This window comes from Felis catus, chromosome F2 (genome assembly GCF_018350175.1).
Source record: "Felis catus isolate Fca126 chromosome F2, F.catus_Fca126_mat1.0, whole genome shotgun sequence".
Classification (NCBI taxonomy): domain Eukaryota; kingdom Metazoa; phylum Chordata; class Mammalia; order Carnivora; family Felidae; genus Felis; species Felis catus.
Genome location: NC_058385.1, coordinates 58,956,671 through 58,975,000, shown reverse-complemented (window position 1 = coordinate 58,975,000; position 18,330 = coordinate 58,956,671).

The window sequence follows — 18,330 nt, the reverse complement described above, 5'->3', positions numbered from 1 at the left end:
CTCTATTTTGTGGCATGTATTCTATTTCTTCATGAAGTCAGGGTCATATACCTACCAACATTCTAGCTCCTTTCCCTGTCGCCTGCCTTTGCTGTTCTTCCAATGGCCCAATAAGCATATATGGAGGGGGGACCTCAACTTCTAATCTTCTGGTAACACTTTAGGGTCCCTTGCTGGAAATATTCATTCTTTGAGTACTGAGACCTCAAACCCAGCAGAGGCCAGAACTATGATAGACAGAACATTTGCTAGTAGTTCATTAGATGTAATAGTGAGAGAAGCCACTCTCCTTTCAACTCCTTATTTGCTGAGAGGAGCTATTCTCATTTCCTTATTCTCCTGAGCATGGAGAATCAGCATCATAGTTATGGATTCAGTGTCCTGTAGTAAACATAGCACAAAGCCAAAGAAATAAAAACTGTATAATAATTTACTTTAGTCACTTAAATGCCATATTGCAAAATATCCTATTCTTTACCCTTAACCAAACTGAATGTGTGAACTAGTTGTTTACCTTGGAAGAAACTTGGATTAATTAATTTGGCCTGAAGCAAAATTAAAATGTTTATTATGCTTCGAACTCCATCATAATTGTTTTGCTTTTTTTGTCATTTAATGTAGAATAATAATACCACTTTTTTTCCTGTGAAATTATTTTTACTTCTGGGATTGTTTTTATTCAGCTGTATTATAAGCCTTCAGATGTAGGTGAATTGGTGAAGCACACTTTAGGTAATTGTTGGAATTCATGAAACATGAGTATGGAGTAACTAGTAATAACTCAGCAGTGGTCTTTACTGTTAACCTCCTTGCTTGTACCTGAACTCACAGTGAACTCCCTGAGTTCTCAGTCCTAGAGCTATGTTTTTGCTTTTTCACCTAAGCTATAAAAATCTCAGCGTAATTTCTGGTTTTGAAGAGCAGCCTACTTTATTGTCTTCTCTTTGATGTTTAATAAAAGTGCTTCTGACAGTTTCAAAATTTAAAACATCAAGAAGGTTTCTGTCGCTTTCAATACATGTTCACCAATCATCACATATTTGCATTGTTTTAAAACTGTTCCTTTTTTACACATTTAGTGAGTTATTGAAGCTGAGCCTAACTGGGATGGTGTTGGGAGAGAAATATTCTTCCCTCTTCTTCACCTGTGAATGCACATACTTTTTAGTTGCATTTGCAAAAGGGTTTTGCTGGGTATCATTTGGGGCTGATAGAGGGTAAAGAAAATTCATGCGTGGGAACTCTGAGCTCAGATACAACCAAAGACAGAAAAATGTGGTTCCTCTTTTTATGCCAAAGGAGAGAAAATACACATCTGGAAGCAAAGGATTCTTATTAATTAAAGAACTTTATACCTACACTGCTCAATCAAGGTCAAGACAAGATTCAACAATGAATAAGGAAAGGTATAGTAACCTCATTTCTTTATAGAACACACTGGCAACCCATCCTCAAGTGTGTTACCTAGAAGGAAAGCAAAAGTTGTCACGGCAGAAAGGCAGCGTCTATGGAAACACCTGCCACAGGTATTGAAGCATAAAGTGTGCAATGAGTGCTCACATAAAGAAGCTGGAGAAGAATGTGTGTGACATGTGGAGCAGCTAAGGCCAAGAGAGCTTGGAGACACTCTGTGGATGCCTTGATACCTTGCTTCACCATGGAAGGCCGAATCTGGCAGTAGAATTTGGATATTAGGATAAAGGGAATGTTATCTATAACAGACTGATATAGCCTTAAGGCCTCCAGGTACATTTGGATCTTTTCCTCTACTAGTTGGTGACATAAAATTAGACTGCTGAATATTGGGAATAGAGGAATGTGAATGTTTTTTTTCCCCTTTTTTTCTGATTATATAACTTACATGTCTAACCAAATCAATGTATTAGTCATTATTACTACAGATGGGAAAAGTCTAATTTGCATTTTTTTCTCTTGGCTGTTTCCATTTAATCAGCATGCTCCAAATTTTGCATAATGAACATACACCACTATTAAAATCAGAACAAAATCTTTATGCTCAGGAGCTTAACACGTGATCCTTTTGATCCAATACTCCATGAGCTTTTAGACGTACAGAACCAAGAAAAGCAGAGATTTGGGGATCAAATATGCAATTCGGTTAAAAGCTTTTGCTACATAGGTTGAAGTAAAGGAAGTAGATGTTGTATGTTAAATTTTGCATCATATATTTGCTTTAAAGTACCTCCTTCATTGGCTACATGCATTATCTATATTATTTTTATACGGAAATGATCTATAGTCATCTATGAATTATCAGAAAAACTCTTACTCAAAAAACATAGAGTTTTTTAGTAAGAAAGTCCTTTGGTACATCTTCATATCTCAGCTCATAGGTGCCCTCCTCTGGGAAGCTTTTTTCGAATGCTTCTCTCTGGTTATAATGCCCCTCCTCTGTGTTCTAGAGTCATTACCAAACTCTCACGACATTGTAGCTGTTGCTTTATTTCTTTGCTTCCCCAGAAAATTATAAAGTCTGGGCTGGGTCTTATGCATATGGATGACCACAATACCTAAATCTGTGTTCGTTATGTGTGATAAACAAATCCCCAAGTATTTAATACATAAATGGAGTGAATGCTTTCTGACTTCTCTTATCTGATTGCTGGACACTAATGAGTTTCTGCATCTAACTTCTGACAAAATAATTATGCTTGAAGAATACCTTAGGCTTTATCTTTGAATTTTACATATATTTTGGAAACATAAAATTGAGTCATCCCTCATTCCTCAGAATAAGAAAAAAAATCTCATGAAAAGTAACATTGGAATTTGGGTAATATACAGACGACCTGTTACTTAGTTTATGTACTGTACACATGTCTAGAAATATTACTATAATACTATGTCTCAATAGTAGCTTCTAGAAAGAAGATCATGGTGGGGTCAATTGGATTGCATGTGTAATTGAGAGACTTGTCTCAATTCTTCCCTTCATGTTGTAAACATGGCTGGTGAGTTTGCTGAGTTTGCCAATCCGACATGTATAAACAAAATTTAAAATGTTTTATAAATTATGCATAATAATGGCATTTCCTGATGAGACTGAGTTTTAAATTCAGTTTTGTGAAAGTCTTAATTTAATTTACTATATTCAAAGCCACAGATGAAAAAACCGAATATACTAATTCCCATACTAAACATTTCACATATTATGATACTTTTAGATTTTATAAACTATTTGTATTTGCCTGCATTCAAAAATAGAATTAACTTAAATTGCATCCAATAAAAATCAATTTGCTTTGCCTTTTGTAAAGAAGTCAAATAATTGTCTAATAAATCCATAATTTTCTCATCACCTGACTCCAATTTCCACCATAATATTTTCAGGGACCAATTTCCTCTATTTCCTGTGATTTTATTAAAATCTATTATTGCTGGAAAAACATATGCTAATCAATCTTATATTTTCTGATCCTCTAATTAACTTTGTAACCTGTATGCAAGGTATAACTCTTCTCATATTATCCCTTTATGAATGTTAAATATAATAATGACAATAGAGATGATAATTCAAAAACAGCAAATATTTATTCAGCACCCATACATGCAAGTGCTGTGCTAAGTTTTGAATGTTATCTATGAGCCTATGTGAAGTCAGGGTCTTACATCACAATTTTAGTATGGATTCATTTATGGCAAATAGATCCATAGTAAATATATAGGAGGTTTGCCAAATATATCATGAAAAGATAGTTTTGCTTTTTCTGGTTATAGGAAATTATTTAAGATGCTCATTATGGTGTAATTATTTTATGCTTCTCCTATTAAGAGGAAAGAACTATGTATTCTCCCCTTGGATCTGTCACTTTTCTAACCAGTAAAGTATAGTAGAAGTGACACTAGGTGATTTCTGAGGCTAGGTAAGAAAAAGCCAGCAGCTTATCCAGTTATCGCTTATATAAGCTGTCTGTAAGAAGTCTTTGATGTAAGAAGTCTGAATATTCTGAACTCAATACGCTGTGAGGGAGCCAAGGCCACAGGGAGAGATCATGTATGGATGCTCTGTTTAATAACCTCAGTGGAAGTTCCAGCTGACTTCCAGCATCAACCACCAGGTATGAGTAAAGACACCTCCAGATTGTATCAGCTCTGGCCATAAAATGATCCCCATGTATTGATGTCAGCCAACTTCCTTCAACAGTTTCCCATGGCCCTGCACAATGGACTCAAGAACAATGTGTGCATGGTGGCAGGGACAGAGATTTTGAAGTAAGCATGAGCTAAGCAATGTGAGCAATAAACCAACTGCAGGTAGGACCCTGTGCAATTGCGCAGATCACATGCACATGAAGCCAGCCCTGACCACAATTATGTTGGACTCATTGAGAGTATGGTCACAGGATTCACATGCCTAAGCTTTAATTCTATTTTATTAATTTTTTAGCTGCTTGACATTAGACATATTACTTAATAGCTCTCTGCCTCAATGCTTTTATTTGCATAAAACAATGATAATAGTATCTAATCTATGGAGTTATTTTGAAAAATGAATAAATTAATACATGTAAAAATCATAGAATCATGTCTGACATTAGTAAGTCTCAAAAAAAATTAAAAATTAAAAAATTAAAAATTAACTACTATTAATTTTACATGAAGCAACTTCTTTTGTATTTGAAAAACACAATTGATGAATCAACTCCTGTGAACAATCCCTTATCTCACCATTTCCATAAAACAGCATCTTTTATTTGACACTAGCTATTTTTTTTTTGAGAACCACTGACATCAGGGAAGATCAGAGCAGGCAGAGTACATGTTTACAATATTATGGGTTTATGCTAGTTTGGCATTTACTTAAGAGACAAAATTAAGATCAATCCAATCATTATTTGCTGATGACATTATATATAGAAAACCCTAAAGGCTCCAACAAAAAACTGTTAGAGCTAATAAACAAATTCAGTAAAGTTGCAAGATATAAAATCAATAAGCAGAACTCTTGCATTTCTATACAGTAACAATGAACTATCTGAAATAGAAACTTGGAAAACAATTCCATTTACAACTGCATAAAAATGAGTAAAATACCTCGGTATATGTTTAGCCAAGGTGGTGAAAGACTTGTGTATTCAAAACCACAAGACATTAATGAAGAGACTGAAGAAGACAAATAAATGAAAAGATAGTTCATGCTTATAGACTAGAAGAATGAATATTATTAAAATGTCCACCTTACCCAAAGCAATGTAGAGATTCAATGCAACCCCTATCAAAATTCCAATGGTGTTTTTCACAGAAATGAAACAAATAATCCTCCGATTTGTGTGAAAGCACAAAAGACCCCAAATAGACAAAGCAATCCTGAGAAAGAAGAACAAAGCTGAAAGCATCACACTCCGTGATATCAAACTATATTACAGAGCCACAGTAACTAACATAGTATAATTTTGTTATAAAAACATACATATAGAGATCAATGGAATAGAGAGCCACCAAATAAACCCATGTATATATGGCCAATTAATTTGTAACAAAGGAGCCAAGAATACACATCGGAAAAGGAATAATCTTTTTTATTTATTTATTTTTTTAAAAAAAAGTTAAATGTTTTTATTTATTTTTGAGACAGAGAGAGACAGACCATGAGCAGGGGAGGGGCAGAGAGAGAGGGAGACACAGAACCCAAAGCAGGTTCCAGGCTCTGAGCTGTCAGCCCAGAGCCTGACGCGGGGCTCAAACTCCCGGACTGTAAGCTCATGACCTGAGGTGAAGTCGGAAGCTTAACTGACTGAGCCACCCAGGCACCCCAGGAATAGATTTTTTTTAATAAATGGTTTTGGGAAAACTGGACAGCTACATGCACAAGAATATAACTGGACAACTATTCTATGCCACATATGGAAATTCGCCAAAGTGGATTAAAGACTTAAATGCAATACTGAAAACCATAAAATTCCTAGAAAAAATGTAGGCAGTAAATTCCTTGATATGGGTCTTGGTGATGGGTTTTTGAATCTGGTACCAAACAGAAAAGAAACAAAAGCAAAAATGAACAGGTGGGACTACATCAAAATAAAAAGCTTCTGCACAACAATCAACAAAATGAAAAGGTAACCTACTGAATGGGAGAGGTATTTGCAAACCATATATCTGATATGGGGCTAATATCCAAAATATATAAAGAACTCATACAACCCAACAGTAAAAACCAAACAATCCAATTAAAAAACAAGCAAATGATCTAAGTGGATATTTTTCCAAAGAAGACATATAATGGCCATTAGGTAAATGAAAAGATGCTCAACATCATTAATCATAGAGGAAATGTAAATCAAAGCCACAATGAGATATTATTTCACACCTGATAAATTGGTTGTGATCAAGAAGACAAGAAATAAGCACTGACAAAGATAGGAAAGGAAACAGAAGGGTTGTTCATTTTTCTGTTCAGCTTTTTACTTGTTAAGATGGAGTGGCAACTTCCAAGTTCCTTACATGCTGGACTGGAAACTGTGATTTAATTTTCACTTCATTTCTTTTTATTGTCAAATGATGTCTAGTTGTATGAATATACCAAATTTTACTTAACTATTAATCTTTTAATGGAGTTTAGGATGATTTCCACATTTTGGCTGTTATTCATAATGCTGCCAGGAACATTTGTGTACATCGTGTGGGGGGGCATATATTTTAATCTAAGAGTGGATCTGTTTGGTCATGTGGTAACTCTATGATCATTTTTCAGGAATAGTCAGACTGTTTTCAAAAGTAGATGCACTACTTTTACATTCCCACCTGCAGAGATAAGGGATTCGATTTCTTCACAAAATCACCAACAGTTGTGCTTTTTCTTAATTTTTTTTTTAATTATAGGAATCACAGTTTGTATAAAGGAGTATTTCGTTGTGGTTTTGATTTGAATTTTTTTTTTCTGATGGCTAATGATGTTGAATCATTTTTCATGTGTTTAACAGCCATTTGTATATCTATCTTTGGAGGACCTTCTGTTTAGATCCTTTGCCTGTTTTCTTCTTTTTTTTTAACATGGTTATTTCTCTTTTATTATTGATGGATAAGAGTTTTTTTTTTTTTATTCTATATATGAGTTCCTTATTGTTAAGCAGAGTACCAATTCCAAAAGAGGACTCTCAACACTTCTGGCTATTACATCTTTTTTTTTTTATGTTTATTTATTTTTGAGAAAGAGAGAGAACACACAAGAGTGGGGGGGGTGCAGAGAGAGAGGGACAGAGGATCTGAAGTGGGCAGAGTGACAGCAGAGAGCCCAATGCAGGGTTTGAACTCAATCAAACCATGAGATCGTCACCTGAGCCGAAGTTGGACGCTTAACCAACTGAGTCATCCAGATGTCCCTGGCTGTTGTGTCTTGATGTCAGAGTCCCATGGAAAACAGAACACAGTTAAGCAATGGAGGGAACACTGCTGTACTTTCAGAGATAAGAGACTGTTCAAGACTAGCCTCAGTATGTGTGTTGGTCCCCTGTGACCACTGGGTCTCTTCCTGCAGCTGATGCAGGGTCATGTGCACATGTATATCCTTCTCCATCACAGTGGAAGCACTCTGTACCCTCCCGGCAGAGGACAGATAGAACATTGGGTTGGCTAGCTGCCATATGATGCACATGTTTTGAACAGACACAAAAGAGCATTCAGTGAGCCCAAAGCAGGGAAAGATATTCCCACACAAGGTGAAAAGCCTAGCACAGACTGTATGAACTCTTTATCTCTTGGTAAGGAAGTGCTCCAAGCCCAAGGCCCACTTTTATGTGGATAAGTGGAGATCTGAAGACTATTAAGACCACCTTTTGCAACCCTTATTACCTACACATTTGTTAATATTTTTTCTCTCAATCTGTGAGCTTTCTTATTACCTTCTTAATGGTTTCTTTTCAAGCACAAGAGTTTTTAATTTTGATATTGTCCAAGTTTTCTATTATTTCTTTTGTTGCCTTTCCTTTTGGGTCATAGCTAAGAAACTAGTACTTAATCAAAATTAGAGATCATTTATTATGTATACAGTTTCACCTTTCCCTGAATGTCCTATAAATGTGATCATATACTACAAAGCACTTGCACACTGATCTCTTCCTCTTAATGATATACATTTGATATTTATCCATGTTTTTGTGTGGCTTAATAGATCTTAGATCTTTTGATTTTATCACTGAATAGTATTCCAGTATATGAATGTACAGCAGTTTTGTCCCCATTCACTTGTGGAAGGACATCTTGAATTATTTCCAGTTTTCCACAACTGTGAATAAAGCTGAAATAAACATTAGCATGCAGGTTCTTTCATGAACATACGTTTTCAGATCAATTGGGTAAATACCTAGAAGCACAACTGCTTGATTGTTTGGGGGGGGACTATGTTTAGCTTTGTAAGGCAGTGCCAAACTATCTTGCAGAACATCGTTGCCACTTTACATTCCTACCAGAGATGCCTTTTCACTCTTCGCCAGGAGGTGATATTGTTGGGTTTTTGTTGTAGTTATTATAATATATATATTTGCCATACTCTTAGGGCGGTAGTGTTTTCCGTATTTAGTATGTATGTATTTACTGTTGTTAATAAGAACAGGACAAGAAGCATGCTCATCCTCTAATCAAGGGTTTTCAAGTTGTGCTTCACTGCAAGTGGCCAAGTTTACGTAGGAGCTACTTCCCAGTGGTAAGCTTCTATATGGAAGAAAGCATTCACTGTAAGAGGTTTTAAAAGCCCATTCAGTACAGAAAAGCATTCCATGAATTGTGTAGCTCAGACACAGATTCTGCTCTTTTAGTTAGGTTCTCTTCTTACCAAACCCTTAACCTAGGTTATGATCCTGGCTCTTTTTCACACATTTATTTTCTATGCGGATTACAGTCATCCTTTCTAAGATCTTCATATAATACACAGTTCGCCACTGTTCATAATAGCATTCTCTTCTCCCTTGCACTCTTTTATTTGAAATGGAGTACCACTTTCACCAAGCACACACATATTTTGTGCACCTTCTAGCTTCATTCTGAACACCTTGATCTTTCCCAAACTCTATAATTTTAATTACTCTTTCTTAATTTTTGGGAGAGAGGGAGAGAGAGAAAGAGAACAGAGCATGAGTGGGGGAGAGGTAGAGAGAGAGGGAGACACAGAATCCGAAGCAGGCTCCAGGCTCTGAGCTGTCAACACAGAGCCTGACGCAGGGCTCGAACTCACAAACCATGAGATCATGACCTGAGTCGAAGTCAGATGCTTAACTGATGGAGCCACCCAGGCGCCCCTAATATATTCTTTCTTGAAATTGCTTTTGTCCTCTTTTTTCCCCCTCTGATAGTCATTACATGTTTCTCAGAAAGCATGACAAATATTAGCTAAACTCAATAGGTCAATGGCCTAGATCTCATGATCATCTCTTCTCCTGGATATCAAGTTGTGTTCAATAAGTTTTGTGATATCTTGTAACTTAAGTATTGAGTCCAAATCTGCTACAGCAAGCTGTTCATTTGTTCTAGGTTTCCTGACCACCTGAGGGACAGAGATCCTTTCGACTGGCCTGGTCTCCTCACTCTTTATAAACTCTGGTGATTCTTGTAAAACTCATCACTGACTTAATGATTTGTGCTAGCTGTGTGTGTGGCCCAGTCCCCTCCATTAAGTAGAAGAATTGCCAAGGAGCAAAAGCAGAGATACTTGACAGATATTCCAAATGATCTCCTCCTCTTCCTCTCTCTTCCTCCTACTGTTGGCCTTTGGCCAGCCAGTCAGACAGAAACAGCCTTGACATTAATCAATGGGCAAAACCATAATGCATAAGCTTAATATATCATTTTTTCTGTTAGCTAAAGCTAATTGTATTCATATTCATATTTTCAGTCTGTTATTACTCTGGGGTAGCAATTTATAGACTTTTGCTCAGTGGTCTAGAAAACATAACAAAAAAGTCCTATGTTTCTGTTTTATGCCCAAGAAATAACCTTTAGGGTTAGGATTATAATTTCTGGGTGGAATATTTAACATAATTACATTCATATTCAATAGGGAATCTTTTAGAAAATCACTGCTTGGAATGCAGTTCTATAAATGTTGTATCTTGAGCCAAATTAAACATGTAAAATGCCAACTTCTCAATCTAAGGAAAAACGTTCCCATCTGCTATAATTATATAGAATGAGAAAGATAGTGAATGTATTCGCATTTACTGAACACAAAAGAGACACTTATTTTAAGTAAAATTGTTGGGCTTTGTTGGTTCAGCTAGTGGTGTTTTCACTTAATCAGAGTAATGTGTACATTTACTCAGTGGAATGCATTAGGTAGTTAACTATATTCCCATTTTACTAAAACCTTGTAAATGCTTGTGGCCAGGAGGAGAGTGCAATCGGAAAGGATTCTGTATGTAATTGGTTAGAAATATCCAAATTGACAGTTTTCTTTGGTGACAGTTTCCTGGGGATCTAAATATCTCTCTGATGAGGTAAAAAAAAAAAAAGTAGTTTCCCTAAACTCAAAACTTGTACTTAAGGGAATTTATACTTCAGGAATTTATACTTAAATTAAAAATACTGACACATGTTCTCCAACATTTCTGAAATTCTGAAGCATTTTATGCAGTGCACATTTTTGTAAATTCTTTCTAAATTTCTTTGATAGACAATTTGTGTCCTAATAAAAGAGGAAGAAATAAAATATGATCAAATTTAAATACTACTTACCAATGAACAAAAGATTTATGTTTGCTAGGTGAATGCAAATTATCCAGACTTTACGAAAAAGTAAGAAAAAAGAAAAGAAAAACATTGCTCATCATCCCTGATGTGGGCCTCATAGTTACACACTTTCTGTATCAGAATGAAGTATAGATCTCGGAAAATCTACTCTATTTTATTCTCGATGCCACTGGCATTTCTCTTAGCAATCTTAGCTACCTTCCATAAATTGGTTTTTTTCCTACAACATCTATTTCTCTCCTTCATACTACAAAATACATTATTCATGTGTATGCCTAATTCTGTTATTGGAAAAGGTAAGTTAAATCTTAGAATTATTGATTTTACTTTGTCAGACATGTTGTTCTTTTTTCTTTTTGTGACTAAAACAAAAAGATACACGAAAGAAACAAAAAGTCAATATTTCTCTTTAACTATGTTACTTTAAAAATACATTTCGGTTCACAGAAGTGCGGGAAATGAAGAAGAATTACACGGAAACTGAATGTTCTAGGCTCCTTCCCCCAAGCAACTTTCCCTCACCACCATCGCTCTGCTTCTCTCTGTAAGCACCACACCTGTGTGCTTCAATTCCTCGTGGCACTACACTTACTTTATTTATTATAGTTATGAGTATGTTGTTTCCACCATATTAGCTTATTAAGGATATTAGATTGTGTTATTTATGTCAGAATATGCTGTCCCAAGCATAAAAGAAAGGATATAATACTCATGGTATTTGAGGTGGACTTTTACATTAAAGAGCAAAGGGCTAAATTGTTCTAGTTTCTTCTTTAAATGGACTCACATTGTTTTTCTACGTGAAGTTGGTTTAGTGGGTGTTCTTCCTCCTACCTCGGTGTGGATGGCTTCAGAAGACCACAGATTACAAGGGGAAAAGTGCAGAAAACACAATACACATAGGTTTGGGCTAAGCCAAGGAATAAATATAAAAGGCTAATAATAATATTCAAAATAAAAGCTCCTATTTATTAGGTGCTTACTATGAAGCATACACCTGCAACACCTGTTATAAATGATACTAATGATGACTTTCTTACACAGGTACTTTTAGATTGAGAACATGTCACACTACTTTCTCCTTTCTTTATTCTCCTGCAGCAGACACAGGAGCCGACTTGCCTCTGTGTCTCTGGGACTTGTTATATTTCTCCTTGTAGAAGACCTGAGTTTCCAATTGCTCTGTGCAAGCACTATAGCTTGGGGCAGAAGGGAGTAGGTTTAATTCAGGGAGATTGTTAGCCTCAGGTGCATTGGGCTGATACTGAAAGCTTCCAAGGAAAGAGATTTAGTAGCAAAGCAAGAATGGGAACTTCTGGTGGTGACTTGTGATCGAGTGAGTTTGTTTCAGTGATGGGTTAGTAAAATTAGACAATATGGATTTTTCACTTCGGTGGTTTGCAAAGCCAGCCCTGGGCATGCTGCCCATCTTTAGAGTTGTGTATTTTAACTGTTACAGATTTGACGGTGACTCTAACAAATGAGACCTTGTCCACAGGTGAGAAGTTATTTTTATATAGGTGAATGGCTGTTTTTATAAGGTATTGGATTTAATAGGAACACGTGAACTCATCCAAAGTATTAGTTTGAGACTTACTGCAAATTTGAGCTATTTAAGCACAGTCATTAAAATGTACATGTGGGTGCTGAGATATATTTTAGTAACCAGGCACTTCTGAGGAAAAGTTTAGGATACCATGAAAAAAAAAAGACTTTCCATATTTAGAATTTTTAGACATCAAAAAATGAAACAATTATTTGCTACTTTGATTGTGTTCTTTTCTGCCCAATATGCAGGCAGGTGGAATAAATGGTTTGTGTGTCCCAGAGACCTAGTTTGTGAGGTTCTGGATTTTAGGTAGTAGACGGTAGAGTAGCTGAGTGAATTTCCATTCATTGTTTGTGACCAAAGAGTGGCAAAGAGGCATAATCTGTGGGACAATTTTGAGCCAAGGGGTGATCCTAGCCTTCAAGTAGCTTGTCCATGGGCTCAAGAGACATCCATCCTCTATCTGTATGTTCAAGTTGGCTTTGAATTGTTTAGTTACATACATTTGGATGCCTGGCCATAGCTATGAAATTTGGAGTCCTAAATTTGGAAACTCGTCTTTTAAAACTAGTTTTCATTGGTTCCTAAGGGACCCATTGCAAAGGTAATATGACAACTTCATTTTAAGAAATCTGTTGAAGATTATTCTCCAGCTGAGGATTCTCCAGTGGATAAGGAAAAAACTTACTCTAAAAGGGAGGTTTCATATGCCCAAGCAATTCTGTAGCAGAATGAAGAACAGAGGAAAAGATCTGTTCAAAAGAGAGTGGATGCTATGTCAATAGACCAACCTATGCTCAATTTGGCTTCTGGAATTTCAGAAACATGGAGAGTAGAGGAGACATGAATATTCACATTAAGTGGTTTCAATAAACCATATAAAAAAGGAATGACATCTCAAGGAAAAAACAGTATCTGGGGGATGCTACCAAGTGCAACAAATGGTTATGGGGAAACTGGTAAACACATGCAGAAAGATAAAATTGGACTCCTATCTTATGCCCCTCACAAAACTTAAATGGGAATGATTAAAGAGTTAAACATAAAACCTGATACCATAAAAATTCTAGAAGAAAACATAAGGAAGAAGCTACTCAACTTTGGTTGTTGTAATGGGTTTTTGGATAGGACACCCAAAGCACAAACAACAAAAGCATAAACCAACATGTGGGACTAAACTGAAGTGAAAAAACATCTACACACACACAAAAACTCAGCAAAATAAAAAGACAACCTAAAGACTGGGAGGGAAATTTTATAAACCATACATCAGAAAAAAGTTAATACCCAAAATATATAAAAAATTCATTTCACTCAATAAAAATCTGATTAAGAAATTGACAGAGAAACTAAATAGATATTTTTTTCCAAAGAAGACATCTAAAGGGCAATGAGTACATGAAACTATGGTCAACATCACTAGTTATTAGGGAAATGCAAATCAAAACCACGATGAGGTATCTCACACTGATTATAATAGCTCTTATCAAATTGACAAAACATAACAGATACTGGTGAGGATGTGAAGAAAAGGAAGCCCCTGTACAATGCTTGTAGAAATATAATTTGATTCAGCCGTTATGAAGATTCCTAAAGCAATATGAAACAATATGAAGATTCCTAAAAAAATTAAAAAAGGACTACCATGAGATCCAGCCATTTCACTTCTGGGTACACACCCAGAGGAAGGGAAAATAGGATACTGAATAGATATCTTCTTTCCCATGTTCATTGCAGCACTAGTCACAATAGCTCAGGCATGGAGACAATATAAGTGCCCACCAGGGAATGAATGGTTAAAGAAAAAAAATGTGTATATATTCAGCCAAAAAAAGGACATCCTGCCACTTGAGCCAACATGAATGAAACTTGAGGACATGCTAAGTGAAATAAGTCAGACAGAGAAAAAGAAATACTGTATGATATCATTTATATGTGGAATCTAAAAAGGCCAAACTTGTATAAAAAGAGAGTAAAACAGTGGTAACCAGGGGATGATGGGGAGGAGATAGGACAGATGCTAAGGAGACACACTTGAAATTGGTAGTAAGTCCTAGAAATCTAATGCACAGTAGAGTGAATATAGACAACATTGCTTTAGTATAATCATCAAACTTGCTAAGAGACTAGATATTAATTATTCCCAAAGCTAAGAATGAATGATAATTATGTGATGTGATAGATGTGTTAATTATCACTACAATGGAAATGATATTACAATATATAAATGTATTGAATCAACATGTTGTACACTTTGAATTTATACAATGTTATATATCCACTACATTCCAATAAATTAAAAAATAATTAAACCAGGGGTGCCTGGGTGGCTCATTCAGTTGAGTTTGACTTCGGCTCAGGTCATGACCTTGCAGTTCATGGGTTTGAGCCCCGAGTCAGGTTCTGTGCTGACAGCTCAGAGACTGGATCCTGCTTCCGACTCTGTGTCTTCCTCTCTCTATGCCCCTCCCCTGCCTGTGCTCTCTCTCTCTCAAAAATATATAAATATTAAAAAAATTTAAGCCATAAATAAATATGTTTTAACATAAACACCTCTCAGATTGAGGAACATAATGAGACTGTGCCTATAACCTAGTAACTGCAAATTATGGCTTAAGGCCAAAATACTTTCAACAAAGGCATTATCTAGAAGTAAATTTTGATATGGCATAATAGGGGTGGAATTTGAAAAAAAATAAGTCATTTGTGTGCATATCTAAGTGAGTTGAGAGATCTTAATAATCAAAATACGCTGGTGGACATTTTTAAGGGACTGGTTTTACATAAAAGGCAAGTAGTCCATTCCCTGTAGAATTCAGAATGGACTCAAAAAAGAGTACTTATCTGAACTTTGAAAAGCCTGGAGAAATTTGTCCCTGACAAAAGACATAGTGAAACATAAAGTGTGGACAAAAAGAAAAACGGGAAACTTTGAAGGGCTACAGTGAAATGATGGGGCCGCTTTCATGAATGTTCTCATAGGCCATACTAAGGAAATTTAACTTTATTTTGAAGACCATAGGGAGTTACCAAAGGGGTTAAATCAGGAGGATTATATAATATCAGCAGTGAACATCTCTGAGAGCGGTGTAAAGGAATGATGAAGATAAAGCCTAGAAGCAGACCCAAGAGGAGTGTTGGATGAGTTATTATGTGGTCCTAGTATGCAAAGAGACCATAGAAAATTGGAAGAGGAAGAATATCTGAGGTTATAAGTGGCCAATATTGATAAGAATAATATCTCATCCACTGTGTGTGACATATTGAGGAAAACTAAATATAGAGGATGGGTTAGTATTCAGGAGATTCTAAGTCAAACTCTTCTACTAATTTGTTCAAAAAGGGAAATTCAAAATATAGAATTGATGGTAGCAGATTTTGAACAGAAAGAAATCTAAGTTGGAATTCAGGAAGATAAAGGTAGTAAAATCAGTTATTTTGCATTTCCTGTGTGCCAAAGGTCCCACTGGACACCTTACATAGGTGATGACCTGAAACCTCCCATTAGCAGTATAAGGTAGATAGGCATCATCCCACCTGTGCAGATGAGAAAACTTAACTCAGTTGTTCTAAATGGCTCACCAGGTCTCAGTGATCATAAGTGTAGAGTAAAGCTTCTAATCGTCTATACACTCACCAGCATAAAACACTGTGGTCCTAATTCAGAAAAGTATTCCTAAAAACAAAATGACTCTATTCAGAACAATGGATTGTAGATGAATTCTATGATTAGACAGACAAGTAAAGTGAATATGCAATGCAGTGTTTTTCTAAGAAATCGAAAATCTGTGAATGAGGTTCCGCTGGATCCTTTGAAATAGATTCCAAATAAGGAGGCTGAGAGAGACTAGGCAAATTTTAAATGGCACACTCAAAACAGAGCCCCCCAACCCCAGCTCTGTGACTCAGGTGACCAGGAGCAATACTTAAATCCTCCTGATAGCAATTTTCTCATCTTGAAATGGAAATAATCACCATACAGAATTCATAGTCCAGTTACATCGTTTAGTTTACAAAGTTTATTTAAAGCACTGACACTGAGTTTGCTGTCTACAAATATTAAGTAACATTAATGGAGACTAACAGACAAATGTCCTATTTCTTATAAAGTGCCCAATTTCAGGGCTTTTGGAAATATAATCACCTTTCCTTTTTCTAAATTTTGGATTATATAAATCATATATATTCTGACATAACATTCTGTAGTAACAAGTAAAAGAAAAGACTGATTTTGAAGCAAAAGTGTAAAAGTAAACAAATGTACTTTTCAGGTGAAAACATCAAAAAATGGCAAACATATGGCAAGAATATCTCATATATAAAAAGATGGGGGATTGGATATTTTTTTCTAATATAAATTAAGATATTCTTTTTGACAAAGCAGATGGACCTGCCTTCTTCCGTTTTCTCTTCCTTTATTCAAACTTTCTTTTATGATACATATAGATCACAGGAATTAATCAACATAAAAAAAAATCTTGCCACTGCACATTTGTCTGTAATTGACAACAGGTTTCTTTTTATGAACTTCATGTTTACCTAAAGCAATAAAACATACTTAAAAAAATAATTCATCCAATTACTTTCATTCTTAGGATAACTTCTTGGTTCTACTTCTAGCAGATGTCAATATTTTAGTATCCGGAAACTTGGATATTTTTCGTAAAGTTTAACCCACTGCAGCTGGTGTATTCATCCAAAAGTCTGCAGCCCAGTAACATGACAGGTATCATTAGGAGGGTTTCCAGGCATCCTTGTAACACAATATTTTAGTGAATTTTTATGTTACTTGCTTTGAAGAAAATTGTAGAAGATCTTTCTTCCAGGGTTATGCATTTGTAGGATCCATAAAACATTTCAGGTGAATGTTCTTAAAATCTTCCTCAGAAGAGAAAGCAAACATTTCCTTAGTAGAAGCTGTCAGGATTAGTTAAATTGACTGAATAAAATTTTAAAGTGGTTAAATATTTATTACACACAATAGAAAGGGGAAAAGTAAAAGAAATATATGTGCTTATATGATTGCACAACAGATCAATTTGGGATATTATGAGCATCACTTAACTCTCTTATTTATTTATTTTTTTACATAATGGAAGCTTCACATGACCCTGAACACTGTATTTGACTATTGAAAACTCTGCTCGAGATTTCCTATCAATTGGGCAGAAATGTCAAATGAAGTAGATCTAATACATGCAGATATTTAAAAATTATAATTCTTTGTAGAATCATCTTTTTACCTGATGATTTCATTATCAATCAGCGAGTGGCTATTTTGCTGTCTTTTTTTAATTAATTCATTTAGCAATTATGGAGCATCTTCAGTGTCCCAAGCACTGTTTTCTGCAGACATTCAGATGGATTATGCAACCATTATTTCAAGAAAACCACAGCCAGTGGTGGAGATGACTAAATAACACAACACAGTGATGCCTATCTAGCCCTCACCACTCTTTGAAAATCTGTCATTTTGCTTGCAAAATAGTGGCTATCCTAACCACTTTGGTTCTGCTTTGTATCGTTGGTCCAGTTTCAGGTGGTTCACTTTTTATCCTACCCTTGCTGAGGAAGTGCTTTCCCATCCACTTTACCCTTTTGGAATTTGGAGACATTTTCTTGACTCATCTTCAGGTATGCTCCAGCCTCACTTTGAGCAAAAAGAAAACAAAGTCCCTAGGACTCCAATGTCCAAACATATGGATTTGACGGAACTGGTGCTGGGAGAGGTGGAGAAATCTTGTGAAAGGGTGCGTTTACCTGCAATCTTAGGGCAGGCGTGAATGTTCTTCAACTGGAAAAGGAACCCTTGAAAGGAGTTCTGAGCAAACAGTCCATTTGAAGAGCTCAGAATGTGACTGAAAGTTGGAGTACCCAGAGTCGGAGGGCGCAGGAAATGAAACAGCATAATAATGATTTAATTTATTTTAGGATTGGTGTATACAACCAAAGGAAGTATTCAAGGCAACATGTCTGAACAAAAGAAAAATTTGTAGAGCAATCCAGTGAAACATAGGTATATTGTTTTTTTTTTAACATAGCGATATTGTTAATGACTAAATTAAATTACAAAACAAACGAAT